The following is an 18270-nucleotide window of genomic DNA, read 5'->3' as shown; positions in this document are numbered from 1 at the left end:
TGACAGGGGGCCTCCATGTGGAACTGATGCTGCTACGAGGCACCCGCAAGTTTCTGCAATTGCTTCTCCTCAATCCCCCTCTTCTCTCCACCTCCTCCATAGTAAGCACTTAACAAATACTACAGTTTTTAAAAATTGTGATTATTATCTTTGGTGTCTGGTTGTTCTGCAGTAATCGAGTCTGAATTCAAAATCAGTGAAACAATCAATCATTTGAATTGAGTCAGAGCTCCTTATGTGCAGAGCACTGTACTAAACTCTTTGGCGCGTATGAAACAGAGTTAGTAAACATGTTCCCTGCCCACGATGAGCTTACAGTGTACAAGGGGAGACTGACAGTCACTAATATAAATATATGAATTGCAGGTATGTACATAAGTGCCGTGTTTTGAGGGAGGGGTCAAAAAAAAGGCAATCTAAATTCAGTGGGTGATGCAGAAGGCAGTGGGAGAAGAAGGAACGAGGGTTTAGACAGGGAAGGCCTCTTGGAGGAGATGGGCCTTCAATAAAGCTTTGAAGATGGAGAGAGTAACTATCTGTCAGATCAAAAAGGGAGGGCTTTCCAGGCCAGTGTTAGGACACGATGGAGAGATTGGCAGAGAGATAGATGAGATCTAAGAAGAGTTCACAGCTTGACTCCACTTGGATTTCCATATCAAAGAGGGCTGGCAGATAGCACTGTGGTCTGCGAGGATTTGAGGGTTCTATTGCCAGAAAATCAGCTAGGAACTTAATGACCCTTCTGTCACAGGTGAGCAACACAAAGGGGCTGATAGTGGCATATCCACTGGCCACAAACATAGCTGCATTCAGGAGGGTAGCATTACTCTTCAGGGATGTCCCTGAAACAGGGAAAAGACAAGGTCTCCACAGTAGAAGACCAGAAAGCAGCTGACCAGCAGCACAATGGTCTGGATCGCTCATCTTTCTGGCAAGGTTTTGGGGCTTGGCTGGGGCTGTGAAGATGCTGGACCTGGTGCCTGTGTTGGTGCAGGGGAAGGACCATGTATCCACTGCAGCAGCTCATGAGACCCAGGAAGAGGATGTCGCAAAAAGCCATGAGGGTGAGAATCAACCCCTGAAGGAGTGTGTTTATAGGCAACAAATAACAGTTGATATTCGTGATGGTTGTATTAGAACAGGCGAACATTTGGAACAGAAGACTGGTGCTTATCAGCGAGTTGGGAATCCACAAGATGTCTAAGACTGGTAGGATGGTATTTGGGATCTGAACCTTGAGCTGGAACAGATAGGAGATGCTAGGACTGATGGTGATGGCCTGGACCACGCTCAGGAGGGAGGTGGTAGAGATGGAGAGGGCCCGTGTGATGCGGTAGGCATAGGCGAAGAGCTTATACTCAGCATCATTCTGGACAAGCTGCAGTCCCAAATCCCTGTTGTCATGACGATCCACCTTGTAAGAAGCATCACGGTGTGGACCAGGGCCAGGTGGATGATGGTCAGGTCTGTGGGCTTCAGTTTGGAATGCAGGAGGAATGAAGTAAGGTAGAGTGTGATGAGGAGAGAGTTCCCCAGGATACCTACTCCTGTCTGGGAGAGGAAACTAACTCCCTGAGCCACATCAACAGTCATCGCTTCGGAAACAAATTTCTACAGGACCACTGGAGAAATCAGGATGGACCAGGGACATGAGAATTAGTGCCTGGAGATGAAAAGAAAATTTGCAAAGGATCCCAAATGAAGTGAATATGTCAGTCAGATTGGTAGGGAATGGTCAAGTTTCCACAATCCATTTTGATCAACCCAGGTTTCAAACACTTTTGAACTTCCCAGCATATTATGCCCACCACTTACCTGATACCTCATTCATTCATTCATTCAATAGTATTTATTGAGCGCTTACTATGTGCAGAGCACTGTACTAAGCGCTTGGGATGAACAAGTCAGCAACAGATAGAGACAGTCCCTGCCGTTTGACGGGCTTACAGTCTAATCGGGGGAGACGGACAGACAAGAACAAGACAAGTACCTCTAGACTGAACGGTCAGTTCAAAGAATTCCAGCACGAGTAGGACACAATGACCCTTAACAAGCATTTAGAAGAGTGCTCTGCACATAGTATGTGCTCAACCAATATCATTAATTGATTGACTGATTAACACACGTGATGTTGTCTTGGTCCCAGCAGACAGTAGTTTTCTATGGGCCTAAACTCTATCACAACCATTCACCTATTTACAGTTAGACTGTAAGCCCGTCAAACGGCAGGGACTGTCTCTATTTGTTGCCATTTTGTGCTTTGCATATACTAGTGCTTTGCATATAGTAAACGCTCAATAAATACTATTGAATGAATGAATGAATGAATGAATGAATAGAGAAAGGACTGACCAATCTTGAGGGGAAAGGTGAAAGTTGAATGCTTTTCCACGTTGGGGTCCGGAGGTTAGGATCCCTGAGGAGTGAGGCTCCCATCCCTGGCCTTTTTTCCTGGACCTCAGAAAATCTGGAGAGGGTGGACCTGCAACCTGGGATTCCTGGAGAGGCTGAATGGCAAGGATCAGAAAGCACGATACCTACAGGAAAGTAGGGTCCTGGGAAAGGGATATGTATGAAAGTAAAGGTCAAGGCATTTTTATAGAGGAATCATTTCACATTAACCCACTCATTTGTTAGAGATCATGTAGATTCAAGTGTTAAAAACCCAGTAGCATTCTAACCTGTCTGTGTAGCTGAGGTAGAGCATCCGTGAACTGCTGACTGTTCGAGGAACAAATTTGCCTAGACCACCAAGGGAGGAGGGTGAAGAGACGGGAGGGTGACTGACAGGATTCTTTACGATCTCACTGCAGTTCGGGGGCTTATATGACATTCAAATTCTGTCTTGTTCCTGGAAGAAGAACAGCGGAGGGCTTTGGGATGCAGCTGACATAACTGGAGGTCTGACCCCTCCTAAAGTGACTCTAGGGCCATTTCCATCCAGCGGAATAGCTGAGGAGATGAGAGTCACACAAAGATGAAAGTCCGATTCACTTTTCTAGTTTTCGAGACACAGTGTACTAAGTTTAAGATGGACCCTAAGTCAGATGATAAGATGAAATTTAAGGAATTTCTCATGGAATGTAGTTTCCTTCTTCTTCCTTAGTTTCCGGGATACCCTCAGTCGAATAACATAGCCTCCAATGTGGACAAAATAATCAACTGACAGGTCATTTGGAAACCAAAAGATTAATTTGAAGAGCAGTGCTGTATGGCAGCTGCAGCCATGGGCCAGGGGTATTTTGAGCCAAAACCCCACAGTGATCAACGTGATCTCTGGGAACCAACATCTTGGAGAGAATCTACTCTCAACTCTCACCCATGGCTCGCACAGGCCCCTGTTCCAGTTGGGGAGTAGTCATCCGGTGAGCACAGCTTGACTCATCCATGATTACCGGAGGCTGCCCTGCCTCTATATTTATATCGTTCATGTCTTTTCCCCCCAACATTTAGTATGCTATTTTGCACATGGTAAACATTCAATGAATAATGCTGATGAGAGTGAAATGTTGACAGTGAAAGCATTCTTGTGTATATTATAGCATACTCCTTCTGCTTACTTGAAGACCAAATCACTGTGGAAAGTAACCTGCCCAATCATTCAATCATTCCGTCATATTTATTGAGTGCAGACTGTGAGCTGGAAGGACTGGAGAAGAGACAAGAGAGACCAGATGAGAGACAAGGGAGAAGTAACCTAGGAAGAGAGATTGAGGAGACACAATTAGCCAAATCCAGATAAGGCTGATACCTTGATGGGGTCACCTGATGCCAGGGAGAATTGATGGGGTATAGTGCTGAACTCTGTCCTGGAACAGGCAGCCTGCTGGGATACTTCATTAGGCAATAAAGTCCTGCTTGTGGAACCACAGACTCCTCTTCTTGTTCTGTGGGAGGGTCCACTGGAGATTTGGGCATAATCATGGCTCTCTGAGCACGGTCCTGAAAGGTAAGACCCAGGTCCTGAACTGAGCACCTGGTGAGGATGAGCAAGACTACAGGCTGACCACCAGCTCTGCAGGCGTCCGTCTTCAGTGGAATTCAGAATTGGTGTGGGCCCTTGACGAACTCAAGGCACCCCAGAAGGTCAGACAAGATGTCAATTCAGGATGTAATGGGACTGCGAAAGGGGGGGCCGACAGTGGTCATCGGGTGCCCCGTGGGGGGCATTTACTCACTGAGTAGAGGAGGTTTGCTTTCCAGGGAATTAGGTCAGCAAGGACAAAAAGGGGCCATTCTATTTCAAACATTAATGGAAGAGATAAGGGTCCTCTTGGAAGACAAGGAGGCCATGCGCATTAACCTAGTTCTCCCCGTCTTCCTGACTGCTCATTCTCAGTCTCTTTCACGGGCTTCTCCTCTCCTTCCCACCCCTTGACTGTGGGTTTCCCTGAGCGTTCAGTTCTGGGTCCCCTTCTATCCTCCTTCTCCACCCATTCCCTTGGGGAACTCATTTGCTCCCATGGCTTCAACTACCAACTCAAAGCTGATGATACTCAAATCTACATCTCCGGCTACCATCTCTCTCCCTCTCCAGTCACATGTCTCTACCAGCCTTCAAGATATCTGTACTTGGTTATCCTCACCCTCAACAAGCCCAAAACAGACCACCTCATCTTCCCACCCAAACCCTGTCCTCCTCCTGACTTTCCCATCACCATAGACAGCATCACCACCATTCCTGTCTCACAAGCCCATAACCTGGGCCTTTTCCTTGACTCCTCCCTCCCATTTAACCCACATATTCAATCCACCACAATGTTCTTTGAGTTCCACCTTCACGACACCGCTAAAATCTGCCCTTTCCTCTCCACCCAAACTGCTACCATGTTAATACAACCATTTATCCTATCCTGCCTTGATTACTGCATCAGTCTCTTTGCTGACATCCCAGACTCTTGTCTCCTCTCCCCTCTCCAGTCCATACTTCACTCTACTGACCAGATCATTTTTCTACAAAAACGTTCAGGATGTTTCCCCACTCCTTCTCACCAAGCAGAAACTTATTACTACTTAAGCAATATCTAGTATTATTATTACTAAATTATTACTACTATTATTACAGGATGTCACTGATGCAATGGGACACTCTGCCTCTGATCACTGGAGATGCCTTAAGCCTGAGCTGGGATATGAAAGCAGCAAGAAAAGGGAGTGGTGTGCTCTGGCAGATCACTTGGTCCAGGAAAAACAGGCAGGGACATCATCTGAAGAAAGATGAGGACTTCCCAACCACAAGGACATTAATCGTTATTATTTCACCCCAAACTGGCATCAATCATTGGATGCCATTTTCTATCTAGTAATAATAATAATTAATAATTATGGTATTTGTTAAGCACTCAGTCTGTGCCCAGCACTATTTTATGTGCTGAAGGAGACACAAGCTCATGAGGTTGTCCCACGTGGGGCTCACTGTGTTAATACCTTTTTTACAGATGAGGTAACCAAGGCACAGAGAAGTCAAGTGGCTTGGCCAAGGTCGCACAGCAGGCAAGGTGGCAGAGCCAGGTTTGGAACCTATGTTCTCTGACTCCCAAGCCCGGGCTCCTTCCACTAAAGCACACTGTACTGACTTACGGGGAGAGAGAGAACTGATTTCAGAAAGGTTTCTGTCTCATAATTTCCTCAATCATGGGATCCCAGGACATACCAGGAAAACAAGCCATACAGCCTTCCATTTCATATAAGAAATGCGATTTAAAGAGTTTTGTGAAAGCTTAAAGATGGTCCAAGTAGTAAGTAAAATCATAAGTATCAATCTAGACAGAAAACGTTAAATAGCAAAGCAGGATGGCACCAATACCAGATCAAAGAACAAAAGGAGAGTTCAGTCACAAAGTAAAGTCTGTCTTGGAATTAGTCATTTACTTACCGGTACAGTTTGGGAGTGAATATAAGTATGTTTTCCACAAATTATTACAAGGATAAAAAGAATACTCTCATCCAAGGCTGAGCCTGCCTACCACATGGCAATATTAATTTGTGAAATCACTCTTTAAGCAGTTGAAGTGTCACCAGTAGTCAGGACGAGCCTTTCAGCGTATCTGGAAATGAAATCAGAGGTTCTAGAAGATGATGAACAGAGGTGGGATGACCAGGCTGTGGCAAGACCAGATTGCCAACAATTTGTTAAAGTTAAATGAACCCAATTTGAGTTCAATGAAAAGTAGAGAGGAGGTCTTTTTTAGGGTGATGGCCTCATGGCACTAGGATGTTATAATATGCAGGAGCAGATCTACGGAAGGAATCAGAATCATTTAAAACTGATACTCACTGAGGGTTCAACAGAAGATGTAGGCAAGGAGGACTTGGAAGGAACTGGATTCAAGGAAAATTAGTGAAGATATCCCACACCTGCTGGAGCCCAGTGTAAAGAGGGGGGAAGGAAAGAGGGAGAAGTGAATTAAGATAAAACAGCAGCCTGAATGTTTGTTTGAATCTATTCTATTCAAAGCCTAAATGCAAGTGTTAAGAACATAAAGAATTAAATCATTCTTGTGGTGATTTTGGAATAGTTTAGTCCAGTGAACTGTTGAGGAACTAGATTGTTTCTAGTGAAGGTGATACAGGTGAAATGAGACTGTAATTGGCTTGCCAGGCTCCTAGGGATATATTTCTGTGTGTGCGTGTGTATGTTAGTGTTGTGTATGTGTGTTTGTGTGTGTGGGTGTTGGTGAATCCATGTCTGTGTTAGAGTGTTTGGGGGATAGAGTTTGCCTTTGAATCAGGTGTAGAGAGAGAAGAGAGAAAGGCAGCAGTAACCTCCTCACTTCAGGAAAAAGACCCAGTCTAGTGGCCCTAAAACCCATCCCATTCCCCTGCCCAGCCTGTGGCCAACCCCAGCGGAGGTGGCCCTGCAGCTCTGGGATGAGCAGAAGGATGAGGAGAAGTGAGAAAGGGTTTGTCTCAACCACAAATTGGAGAGATATGCTGAAAATGTAGGGGGCATGGGTGTCCTGGGAACAGGGCTGTCTCTCTGTTGAGAGGTCCCCAAATCTGGGAGGGAGGAGCCTATGCCGGACATGCAGCTGGGAGGCAGGAAAATGCATTCATTCATTCATTCAATAGTATTTATTGAGCGCTTACTATGTGCAGAGCACTGTACTAAGCACTTGGAATGTACAATTGGGCAACAGATAGAGACAATCCCTGCCCACTGCGGGGTTTACAGCCTATTCGGGGGAGACAGACAGACAAAAACCATAGCAATAAATAGAATCAAGGGAATGTACATCTCATGAACAAAATAAATAAGGTAATAAAAATATATACAAATGAGGAGACGAGCACAGTGCTGAGGGGAGGGGAAGGTAGAGGTGGAGTAGCAGAGGGAAACAGGGAGAAAGAGGACTTAGCTGAGGGGAGGTGAAGGGGGGGCAGAGAGGCAGCAGAGGGAAACAGGGAGAAAGAGGACTTAGCTGAGGGGAGGTAAAGGGGGGGCAGAGAGGCAGCAGAGGGAAAAGGGGAAGCTCAGTCTGGGAAGGCCTCTTGGAGGAGATGGGCTCTCAGTAGGGTTTTGAAGAGGGGAAGAGAGTTAGTTTGGCGGAGGTGAGGAGGGAGGACATTCCAGGACAGTGGGAGGACGTGGGCCAGGGGTTGATGGCGTGATAGGCGAGAACGGAGGACGGTGAGTAGGTGGGCGGCAGAGGAATGGAGCCTACGGGGTGGGCAGTAGAAAGAGAGAAGGGAGGAGAGGTAGGAGGGGGCAAGGGGATGGAGACCCTCGAAGCCTAGAGTAAGAAGTTTTGTTTCATGCGGAGGTTGATAGGCAACCACTGGAGGTTTTTAAGAAGGGGAGTATCAGGCCCAGAGTGTTTCTGCAGGAAGATGAGTCGGGCAGCAGAATGAAGAATAGAAAGGAAAAGGTCAAGGATGAAAAGTGGTTTACCTGTAATGGAGTGGGTATTCCAGAGGCCACACTTGAAGGTAGCTGTGGGTGCGCGGGGGGGAGAGCAGGGGGAGGGGAGGGTTTGGATGGGAACGAGGTGGCGGGGCCCTGGATTGGGAGAGGGGGAAGAAGGGTGGCAGTGGGACAGGAGGACAGGGATGGGGCTTGGGTGGGGAAGAGGGAAGGGGGGAGGGTGGGAGGAGGGGGTTTGGTCGAGGGGAGCGTAGGGGTAGGGGGAAGAGGGGTGATGCTGGTAAAGTGGGGTTCCAGGGTGGGGGAGAGGAGGGGAGGAGGAGGTAGAGGAGAGAGCGGGAAAGAGCTGGGCGAGAGAGCGGAAGGGGAAGGAGAGGATTGGGAGGGGCAGGGGCGAGGAGGGAGAGTGGAAGGACATGGTGAGGCCAGAGAGGTAGGTGATAGCACTGAGAACAATTAACAATAACGTGCAAAACCAGTAATATAGTAACATGATATATATGATACAATAAAATATTATTAATAAGCAGGTGATAACCGGGGTCGGGTGTTGACTAAGGGTCGACCTGATCTAAATCAAAGTCAAAAGGTTAGCAGCAAGGAGAGTCCTGGGACTCATGGTCCAAATGTCTCTGAGGCGGTGGGAGGAGCCCTGAGGATGTCAGATGTGGGTTGCAGGCGTAGGTAGTGGCTAAGCCCGTAGGTGGAGAAAGTGACTGAGGATACAGTCAGGAGCAGTCGGCTCTTTCAGTACAGCCAGCCCATCTGCTAGAGGGTAGAGGGATCAAGGAAGGATGGGAAATCTGTCTTCGTCTGGCGAGGGTGCCGGGGTAGTGTCATTCTCAGGGTTTAGGGGAAATGACCACTTCCAACAGTCATGTTTCCTACTGATTTTCTTGACCACCCCTTTCCTGGTTCAGTTCTACATGACCCCTTTGGCTCACGAAAAAGATGATCTCCTCTCCTTTCTGGCCATAGAGTCAGCAAGAAGGAGAAACTCACCGTGCAGCCATTTGATTCCAGAACCAAGCGTCTCTCGGCGCTGAGTTGTGGCCAGGTGTATTTTTATAGGGAAGGGTTTCATGTGCTCGTCTCCCTCCAGGCCAGTGATTTTCTTTTCACTAGCAGGATCCTGACACCGTTAGGAATGAGCAGGAGATGGGGAGTCCCCAGTGTCCAGAAACCACCTGTGTCGGTGCATTAGAGCAACTGGCCCAACACGGCAGGGCCTCAGATCTTCTGGCTTCCTGAACCAGATCATAATAATAACAAACATCATAATTATAACAATAATAATACTACTGATAATTATCATGACATCTGTATGCTCTTTCTAAGACCCAGGCACTGCATTAAGTGCTGGGGTAGATACAAGAACAGACACTGCCCATAACCCTCGTGGGGCTTGCATTCTAAGTAAGAGGAAATACAGCGATTGAATCCTCATTTTACAGATGTGGAAATTGAGGCTTATAGAAGTTAAGTGACTTGTCCAAGGTCACACAGCAGGAAAACGGCAGGGTCAGGATTAGAATCCGGGTCCCCTAACTCCCAGGTCTGGCCTCTTTCCACTAGGGAACTCCCCTTTACATAGATTAAGCATTCAGTAAGTACCACTGATGGGTTGATTAACTGAGTGTGGAACTTGCAATCAGTCAGCACAGCAGATCTGAGACTCTGTTTCTCTATTTCCTCACCATGCAGATACACATATGTAATATACTGACATTATTAATGCACTCATCGATTTACACTTACCTATAAATATCTTAAAGGGATAGAGATATGTGAATGTGAATAGAAACCTACATGTAACAGTATATTAGAGAAGCACCGTGGCTCTGTGGAAAAGTCCGGGCTTGGGAGTCAAAGGTTGTGGGTTCTAATCCTGACTCTGTCACTTAACAGCTGTGTGACTTTGGGCAGGTCACTTGACTTCTCTGGGCCTCAGTTCCTTCATCTGTAAAATGAGGATGAAGGCTGTGAACCAGGAGGTGTGGGCGTGTGTATGGAGATTTAAAAAGAGATAATATATTCTTAGTTCTCTGAGAGATAATGAGGTAGCACAGCATGAAGTAATACACTTCCAGCCAAACTGAAGATCCATAGAAGGGTAGCCAAGTCCAAACCTCCCTATGGCCATGGTGCATGGTCCTTCCATAAGTGACTTGTCTGACTTCTTGAGCAGTTCTGTATAATGTCTGAACCATACTCAACATCAACATTGGGAAGCCGTATGTCCTAGTGCAAAGATCCCAGGCTTGGGAATAGTGGTCCTGGGTCCTAATCATGGCCCTACCACTTGTCCGCTGAGTGACCCTGGGCAAGACACTTAACTTCTGTGTACCTCAGTTTCCTCAGCTGTAAAATAGGGATTAGAGCGGTAAGCCCCATGGGTTACATGGACTCTGTCCAGCTGGATGTTTTTTACATCTACCTCACTGCTTAGTACAGTGCCTGGCACATGAAAAACACTTAACAAATGCTATTTTTTTTGTGTCAATAAGTGATCACAAACACCAAAGCCATCAAACTATAATATTTTTATTCATTCATTCATTCAATCGTATTTATTGAACGCTTACTGTGTGCAGAGCACCGTACTAAGCACTTGGAATGTACAATTCGGCAATAGATAGGGACAATCCCTGCCCAACAAGGGACTCACAGTCTAAAAGGGGGAGACAGACAGCAAAACAAAACCAATAGTCAGGCATCAATAATCAAATGAGATAAAATCATAGGTATATGAATATCATAGAGTAAAAAATAATATATACAAATATACCTGAGTGCTGTGTGGAGGAGAAGGGAGTAGAGGGAAGGAGTAGGGGGAATGGCGAGGGGAGAAGGCGCAGATGTAAAGGGATGGTTCAGTCCGGGAAGGCCTCCTGGAGGAGGTGAGCTCTCAGTAGGGCTACGAAGAGGGGAATATAGTTAATTTGGCCGATGTGACAAGGGAGGGCAATCCAGATCAGTGGTAAGACATGGGGGTTGACGGTGGGATGGGCGAGAACGAGTCCCATTGAGGAGGTTAGTGGCTCCAGTGGAGCAGAGTGTACAGGGTGGGCAGTAGGAGGAGAGAAGGGAGGTGAGATAAGAGGGGGCAAGGGGTTGGAGAGCTTTGAAGCCAAGAGTGAGGTGTTTTTGCTTCATGCTAAGGTTGATAGGCAACTACTGGAGGTTTTTGAGGAGGGGAGTGACATGCCCAGAGCATTTCTGTGGAAAGATAATCAGGGCAGCGGAGTGAAGTATAGACTGGAGCGAGCAGAGACAGGAGGATGGGAGATCAGAGTTGAAAAATATTTTTCTTACTATGTGCCAAGCACTGTTCTAAGCGCTGGGGGAGATACAAGGTAATTAAGATGTCCCACATGGGGCTCACAGTCTCATCCCCATTTTACAGCTGAGGTCACTGAGGCCCAGAGAAGTGACATGACTTGCCCAAAGTCAGTCAGCTGATCAGTGGCGGAGGTGGGATTAGAACTCATGACTTCTGACTGAGGTATGGTCAATCAATCAATCCATCAATTGTATTTATTAAGCACTTATTCTGGGCAGATCACTATATTAAGAGCTTGGGAGAGTACAGTGTAACAAAAACATTCCCTAGCCACAGTGATCTAACAGTTTAGTGGTTGAGACAGACACTGATATGAATAAATGAATTACAGATATATGTATAAGTGCTATGGGGCTGAAGGTGTCTGTGAATAAAGGGAGCAAATTAAGGCAACACAGATGTAAGGGGAAAAAAAGGAAATGTGGGCTTAGTCAGAGAAGGCTTCCTGGAGGGTAAATGCCTTCAATATGGCTTTGATGTGTGTGTTGGAAATGAAAAGTAAGAGCATTCCAGGTCAAAGGCAGGATGTGGGTGAGAGGACGGTTTTGAGATGGTTAAAATCAGAGTAGAGGAAGTAAGTTGGCCTTAGAGGAGCATCATGTGCGGGCTGGATTGTAGTAGGAGAGCAGTGAGATGAGTAAGGAGGGGTCAAGGTGATCGAGTACTTTAAAGCCAACAATAAGGAGATTCTGTTTGACGTGGAGGTGGATGGGCAACCACTGGAGGTTCTTGAGGAGTAAGGAAATGAGAACTGAACGATTTTGTAGAAAAGTGATACAGGAGAGTGGAGAGAGACAGAAGCTAGGGAGGTCTGCAAGGAGGCTGATAGAGTAATCAAGGTGGGATAAATAAGTGCCTGTATGAACATGGGCGTGGATTGGATGGAGAAGAAAGGGCAGATTTTAGTGGTGTTGTGAAGGTCAAACCAACAGGATTTAGTGATAGATTTGGTATGTGTATTGAATGAGAAATAATTCATGGATAAAGCTCAGGTTACTGGCTTAGGAGGCAAGACGAATGGTAGTGCTGTCCACAGTGATAGATAGGACTGGGTTTGTGAGGGAAAATATTGAGTTCAGTTTGGGTGTGTTAAGTTTATTGGTGATGGCAGGACATCCAAGGAGATTTGTCCTGAAGTCAGGAGGAAATGAGAAACTGCAGGGAGGGAGGAGATGAGGACTGGAGGTATAGATTGGGGAATCATCAGCAGGCACTTGGTAGTTGAAGCCATGACAGTGAATGAGTTCAAAGGAGTGGGTGTAGATGGAGAATAGAAAGGAATCCAGAAATGAAACTTGAGGGACCCTCATAATTAGAGGACGGGAAGCAGAAGAGGGGTCTGCAAAAGAGACTGGGAAAGAGTGGTCAGAGAGATAGAGGCAGAAGCTGGACAGCAAAGTATCAGGGAAGCTGAGGTTGGAAAATATTTTCAGGTGAAGGGGGTGGTCAAACTGTCAGTGTCAGTTGAAAGGTCGAGGTGGATTAGGATGGAGTAGAAGCCTTTGGATATGCCAAGAAGGTGATCTTCTCTGACCTTTGAGACAGCGGTGCCTGTAGAGTGAAGGGGAGAGAAGCCAGATTGGAGGGGTTTCAGGTGAGAACTGGAGGAGAGGAACCCAAGATATCTGGCATAGAAAACTCGCTTATGGAGTTTGAAAAGAAATGGTAACAGGGGCCTGGGGGGGATACCTGGTTGAAGCCATGGGGTCAAGGGAGGGTTTTTTTAGGATAAGGGAAACATGGGCATGTTTGCAAGCAGTGGGGGAGGAAACCATCGGCGAGTGAACAGATGAAGATGGCAGTCAAGGAGAGAAGAAGGGAGGGGGCAAGTGGTTTTGAGAAGATGAGAAGGGATGGGATCGTTCGAGCACGTGGAGGTGGTGGATTTTGAGAGAAGACAGGAGTTCTCCTCTTGAGTTACTCCTGGGAAAGATGAGAGAGTTGAAGATGGGGCAGAAGGAGGGAGGGACCAGAGGGGAACAAAGGGAGACTTAGGGAGGTCATATCTGATAGTTTCAATTTTCTCAAGAAAGTAGGTAGCCCAGTCATTAGGGACAGGACATGGGGGAGGCAGGAACAGTGGATTTGAAGAGGGGGTTCAACATCTGGAGCAACTGGCTCGGGCAGTGATCTATTTGGTACTGCCACTTTGATTCATTGAGCCCCCAAACAAATGCCGATTTTCTATTGTGAGAGCACTGCTGAATGAGGAGGGGTAGGAATGACTGATTCATTCTCAGGTTTCATTCATTCAAAAGTATTTATTGTACAGAATAATGCTTAGGAAAATGAAAAAAGTAAAAGTCAGTCTGTGCCTTCAAAGAGTATACAAGTCCAGTGTGGGGAGACCAAAATACATAAATTGAGGAATGGAGTGATATTCATTTGTAATGTCATCTATATGCTAAATAATGACTAGTAATCAGCATATAGATATAGTTGTATATACCTATACAACTATACAACTAGTTAGTTGTATAGATCTACACTAGCTGTAGTGTGGCCAAGTGGAAAGAGCATAAGTCTGGGAGACAGGTGAACTGGGTTTTAATCCAGGCTCAACGTATTACCTGGTCGTTGACCTTGGGCAAGTCACTTAATTTTTCTCTGTCTCGTTCCCTCATCTGCGAAATGGGGATTCAATATCTGTTCTCACTCCTATTTAGACTGGAAGCCCCACGTGGGACCTGATGATCTTGGATCTACCCATAGTAAACACAGTAAACCCTTTGCCAATTCTACAATTGTTATCATTATTATCATTATTATTATCATTAGATACTAAATACAAGGCAGAATTACTCATACAATGTGCATAATTTATATATCAAACAATGATGGTGGATTATAAAACAATATTAAAATACCACTTCAACAATTAGTGGTATTCATTCATTCATTCATTCATTCAATAGTATTTATTGAGCGCTTACTATGTGCAGAGCACTGTACTAAGCGCTTGGAATGAACAAGTCGGCAACAGATAGAGACAGTCCCTGCCGTTTGACGGGCTTACGGTCTAATCGGGGGAGACGGACAGACAAGAACGATGGCAATAAATAGAGTCAAGGGGAAGAACATCTCGTAAAAACAATGGCAACTAAATAGAATCGAGGCGATGTACATTTCATTAACAAAATAAAGAGGGTAATGAAAATATATACAGTTGAGTGGATGAGTACGGTGCTGAGGGGATGGGAAGGGAGAGGGGGAGGAGCAGAGGGAAATGGGGGGAAAAGAGGGTTGAGCTGCGGAGAGGTGAAGGGGGGGTGGTAGAGGGAGTAGAAGAAGAAGAGGAGCTCAGTCTGGGAAGGCCTCTTGGAGGAGGTGAGCTTTAAGTAGGGTTTTGAAGAGGGTTAGAGAATCAGTTTGGCGGAGGTGAGGAGGGAGGGCGTTCCAGGCCCGCGGGAGGACGTGGCCCAGGGGTCGACGGCGGGATAGGCGAGACCGAGGGACGGTGAGGAGGTGGGCGGCAGAGGAGCGGAGCGTGCGGGGTGGGCGGTAGAAAGAGAGAAGGGAGGAGAGGTAGGAAGGGGCGAGATGATGTAGAGCCTTGAAGCCTAGAGTGAGGAGTTTTTGTTTGGAGTGGAGGTTGACAGGCAACCACTGGAGTTGTTTAAGAAGGGGAGTGACATGCCCAGATTGTTTCTGCAGGAAGATGAGCCGGGCAGCGGAGTGAAGAATAGACCGGAGCGGGGCGAGAGAGGAGGAAGGGAGGTCAGAGAGAAGGCTGACCCAGTAGTCTAGCCGGGATATAACGAGAGCCCGTAGCAGTAAGGTAGCCGTCTGGGTGGAGAGGAAAGGGTGGATCTTGGCGATATTGTAATGGTGAAACTGGCAGGTCTCGGTAATGGATAGGACGTGTGGGGTGAACAAAAGAGACGAGTCAAGGATGACACTGAGATCGCGGGCCTGAGAGACGGGAAGGATGGCCGTGCCATCCACGGTGATAGGGAAGTCTGGGAGAGGACCGGGTTTGGGAGGGAAGATGAGGAGCTCAGTCTTGCTCATGTTGAGTTTTAGGTGGCGGGCCGACATCCAGGTGGAGACATCCTGGAGGCAGGAGGAGATGCGAGCCTGAAGGGTGGGGGAGAGGATCACTGTTCACACTCCGTAGCTAAAAATCGTACTGGGAAGGAAAGCCTCAGGCTCCTCCCAGCTCTGGGCAACAGAGTAGGTGTTCAGAATGATGATCCAGGTAGCAGAGTGTATTGAAGAATTTGTGAAGCCCTGAGTGCTTACCATAGTGTTTGGCATGTAGTCGGTTCTAAATAAATAAAATGACTAATTTAGAATGAAATGTTTGGAAGCACGGAGTCAAGTACGGAGGCCCATGAGTAGAATAGTCCACAGGTGAGGAAAGTTTGTTGCCGGGATATTGCCATGACGTTGGAGAGGAAACAGCAGATACAAAATAGATTTGGGATTTTCTCATCTCCCTTGGAAATTCTTAGCTGCTTTTGGTTCTGAGATGAATCTCTCAGGTTTTTCCTTGAGATTGTCTTAATATTGCCCAAAGAGCAGTGGTGAAAAAAACGCATTTACCTCAACATCTGGACACTCATGAGATTGATTCCTATGGGTATTCTTAGGTGTGGGTGTCCTAGGGGAAGGAACATGGTATAATAGGTAGGGCACAGGCCGGGGAGTCAGAAGGTCAGGGGTTCTTATCCTGACTCTACCACATGATCTGCTGTGTGGCCTTGGGCAAGTTACTTAACTTCTCTGTGTCTCAGTAAGATGGGGATTAAGGCACGGAGAGCCCCATGCAGGACACAGACTGTGTCTAACCAGATTCGTTCATTTATTCATTAAGTGGTATTTTTTGAGCATTTAATGTGTGGAGAGCACTGTACCGAGTGCTTGGAAAATACAATTTGGCAACAGACAGAGAAAATCCCTACTCAACAATGGGCTCACAGTCTAGAAATTTGCTTGTATCCAGCACAGTGCTTAATATAGTGCCAGACACATGGTAAAGTACTTAACAAACCTCACAATTACTGTTATTATCATTATTATTATTATTATCCTTATCTTTGCTAAACTCTTTGTCCCTGTATCCTGCTTTAAGTGAGAAAAATGGGGAAGATGACAAAGAATGAGGAGAAATGAGGGAGCAAGAAAATCTGGTAACACCATGGGTCTCAAGGGGTTTTTGTAATAATAATAATAATACTATAATTTTGGAGATGATAATGATATGGTCTTTGTTAAGTGTTTTCTCTGGGTCAGACACTGTGCTAAGTGCTGGTAGGTACAAGTTAATCAAGTTGGTCACAGTCTCTGCCTTACAGGGAACTCACAATCTACGGAGGAGAGAAAAGTGATATTGAATCTTCATTTTACAGTGGAGGAAACAGAGGCTCAGAAGTGCTAAGATCACACATCGAGTAAGTGTCAGAGCTGTGATTAGAGTCCAGGACCTCTGAACCCCGGCCCCGTGTTCCTTCCGTTAGGCCAAGCTGCTATCCAGCTAAAGATCATCTGAGGAGACAGAATGTGCTGTGCACAGATCCAGCCATCCAACGAGACAAATAGCGGTAGCAAAGCAAAATAGGAGATGGAGGGACCATAGTCAGGAGTCGGGGAAAGCTTCCTGAGGAGGGATGTCTCCAGTAGAAATTAACGGTGCTGCAAACTCTCACCCACTACTGAAACCCTGATTATCTCCAGAGACTATGGCTAGGAACATCCTTGGTTTAAAGGTGATATTGCTCTACCATGGTCTCCCTTGTTCGAGACACAAGATCGTCACTGGGTTCCCATATCAAAGGGGGTTTACAGATAGACTCATGGTCTGAGAAGATCTTGGGGTATCATTACCCAAAAAATCACTTAAGAATTTGATGACTCTTGTGTCACAAGTGAGCAAGACAGGAGGTCTGACAGTGGCATACCCACTGACCACAAACATGGTAATATTCAAGAGGGTAGCATTATTCTTCATGGATATTTCTAGAAACAGGGAAAGGAAAAAGTCTCCACAGTAGAAGACTACAAAGCAGCTCACAAGCAGCACAATGGTCTCGGTGGCTCGTCTCTCTGGTGATGTTTTAGGGGCTTGGCCGGTACTGTGGAAATGCTAGACCTGATGCCTGTGTCGATGCAGGAGCACGACCACGTAGCCACTGGAGCAACTCATCAGCCCCAGGGAGAGGATGTCACAGAGAGCCATCGGGATGAGAATCAGCCCCTGGAGGAGAGTCCTTACGGGCACGGCGTAACAGTTGCTCTCAGTGGAGGTTGCAGTATGTGAAGCAATCACTTGGTACAAAAGGTTGGTGCTTATCAGCAGGTTGGGAATCCACAAGATGGCTAAGACCGGGAGGGTGAAGTTTTTGATCTGAGCCTTGAACTGGAACAGATAGGAGGTAATAGGACTGATGGTGATGGCCTGGAGCATGCTCAGGAAGGAGGTTGTGCAGAAGGAGAGACCCCGGGTGATGCGGTAGTCATAGGCAAACAACTTACATTCAGCATTGTTCTGTAAAAGCCGCAGCCCCAGTATTCCTGCAGTTCTGGTTATCCACCTTGCAAGGAGCATCGTGGTGTGGACTAGAGCTAAGTGAATGATGACCATTCATTCATTCATTCATTCATTCAATAGTATTTATTGAGCACTTACTATGTGCAGAGCACTGTACTAAGCACTTGGAATGAACAAGTCGGCAACAGATAGAGACAGTCCCTGCCGTTTGATGGGCTTACAGTCTAATCGGGGGAGACGGACAGACAAGAACAATGGCAATAAATAGAGTCAAGGGGAAGAACATCTCGTAAAAACAATGGCAACTAAATAGAATCAAGGCGATGTACATTTCATTAACAAAATAAATAGGGTAATAAATATATACAGTTGAGCAGACGAGACCAGGTCTGTGGGCTTTGGTTTGGAACCCAGGAGGAACGAGGAGAGGTAAAGCATGTTGAGAAGGGAGTTCCCCATGATACCTACTCCAGTCTGGGAGAGAAAAAAGACTTCCTGAGCTACATCAGTGTTCAACGCATCCTCATCCAAATATCTGCAGCAACACTGGAGGAAGAAGGATAGGCCAGAGAT

General features: G+C 46.4%; 2 pseudogenes; both read right to left on the bottom strand.

Annotated features, from left to right (window-relative positions):
- Positions 1–655: 655 nt before the first annotated feature.
- Positions 656–1593, bottom strand: LOC114813743 (annotated as a pseudogene).
- Positions 16978–17790, bottom strand: ORNANAV1R-PS3622 (vomeronasal 1 receptor ornAnaV1R-ps3622 pseudogene; annotated as a pseudogene).

Source organism: Ornithorhynchus anatinus, chromosome 8, assembly GCF_004115215.2.
Source record: "Ornithorhynchus anatinus isolate Pmale09 chromosome 8, mOrnAna1.pri.v4, whole genome shotgun sequence".
NCBI lineage: Eukaryota > Metazoa > Chordata > Mammalia > Monotremata > Ornithorhynchidae > Ornithorhynchus > Ornithorhynchus anatinus.
Note: the sequence above shows the minus strand (reverse complement) of the source record. Positions and strands in the feature narration are given on the sequence as shown.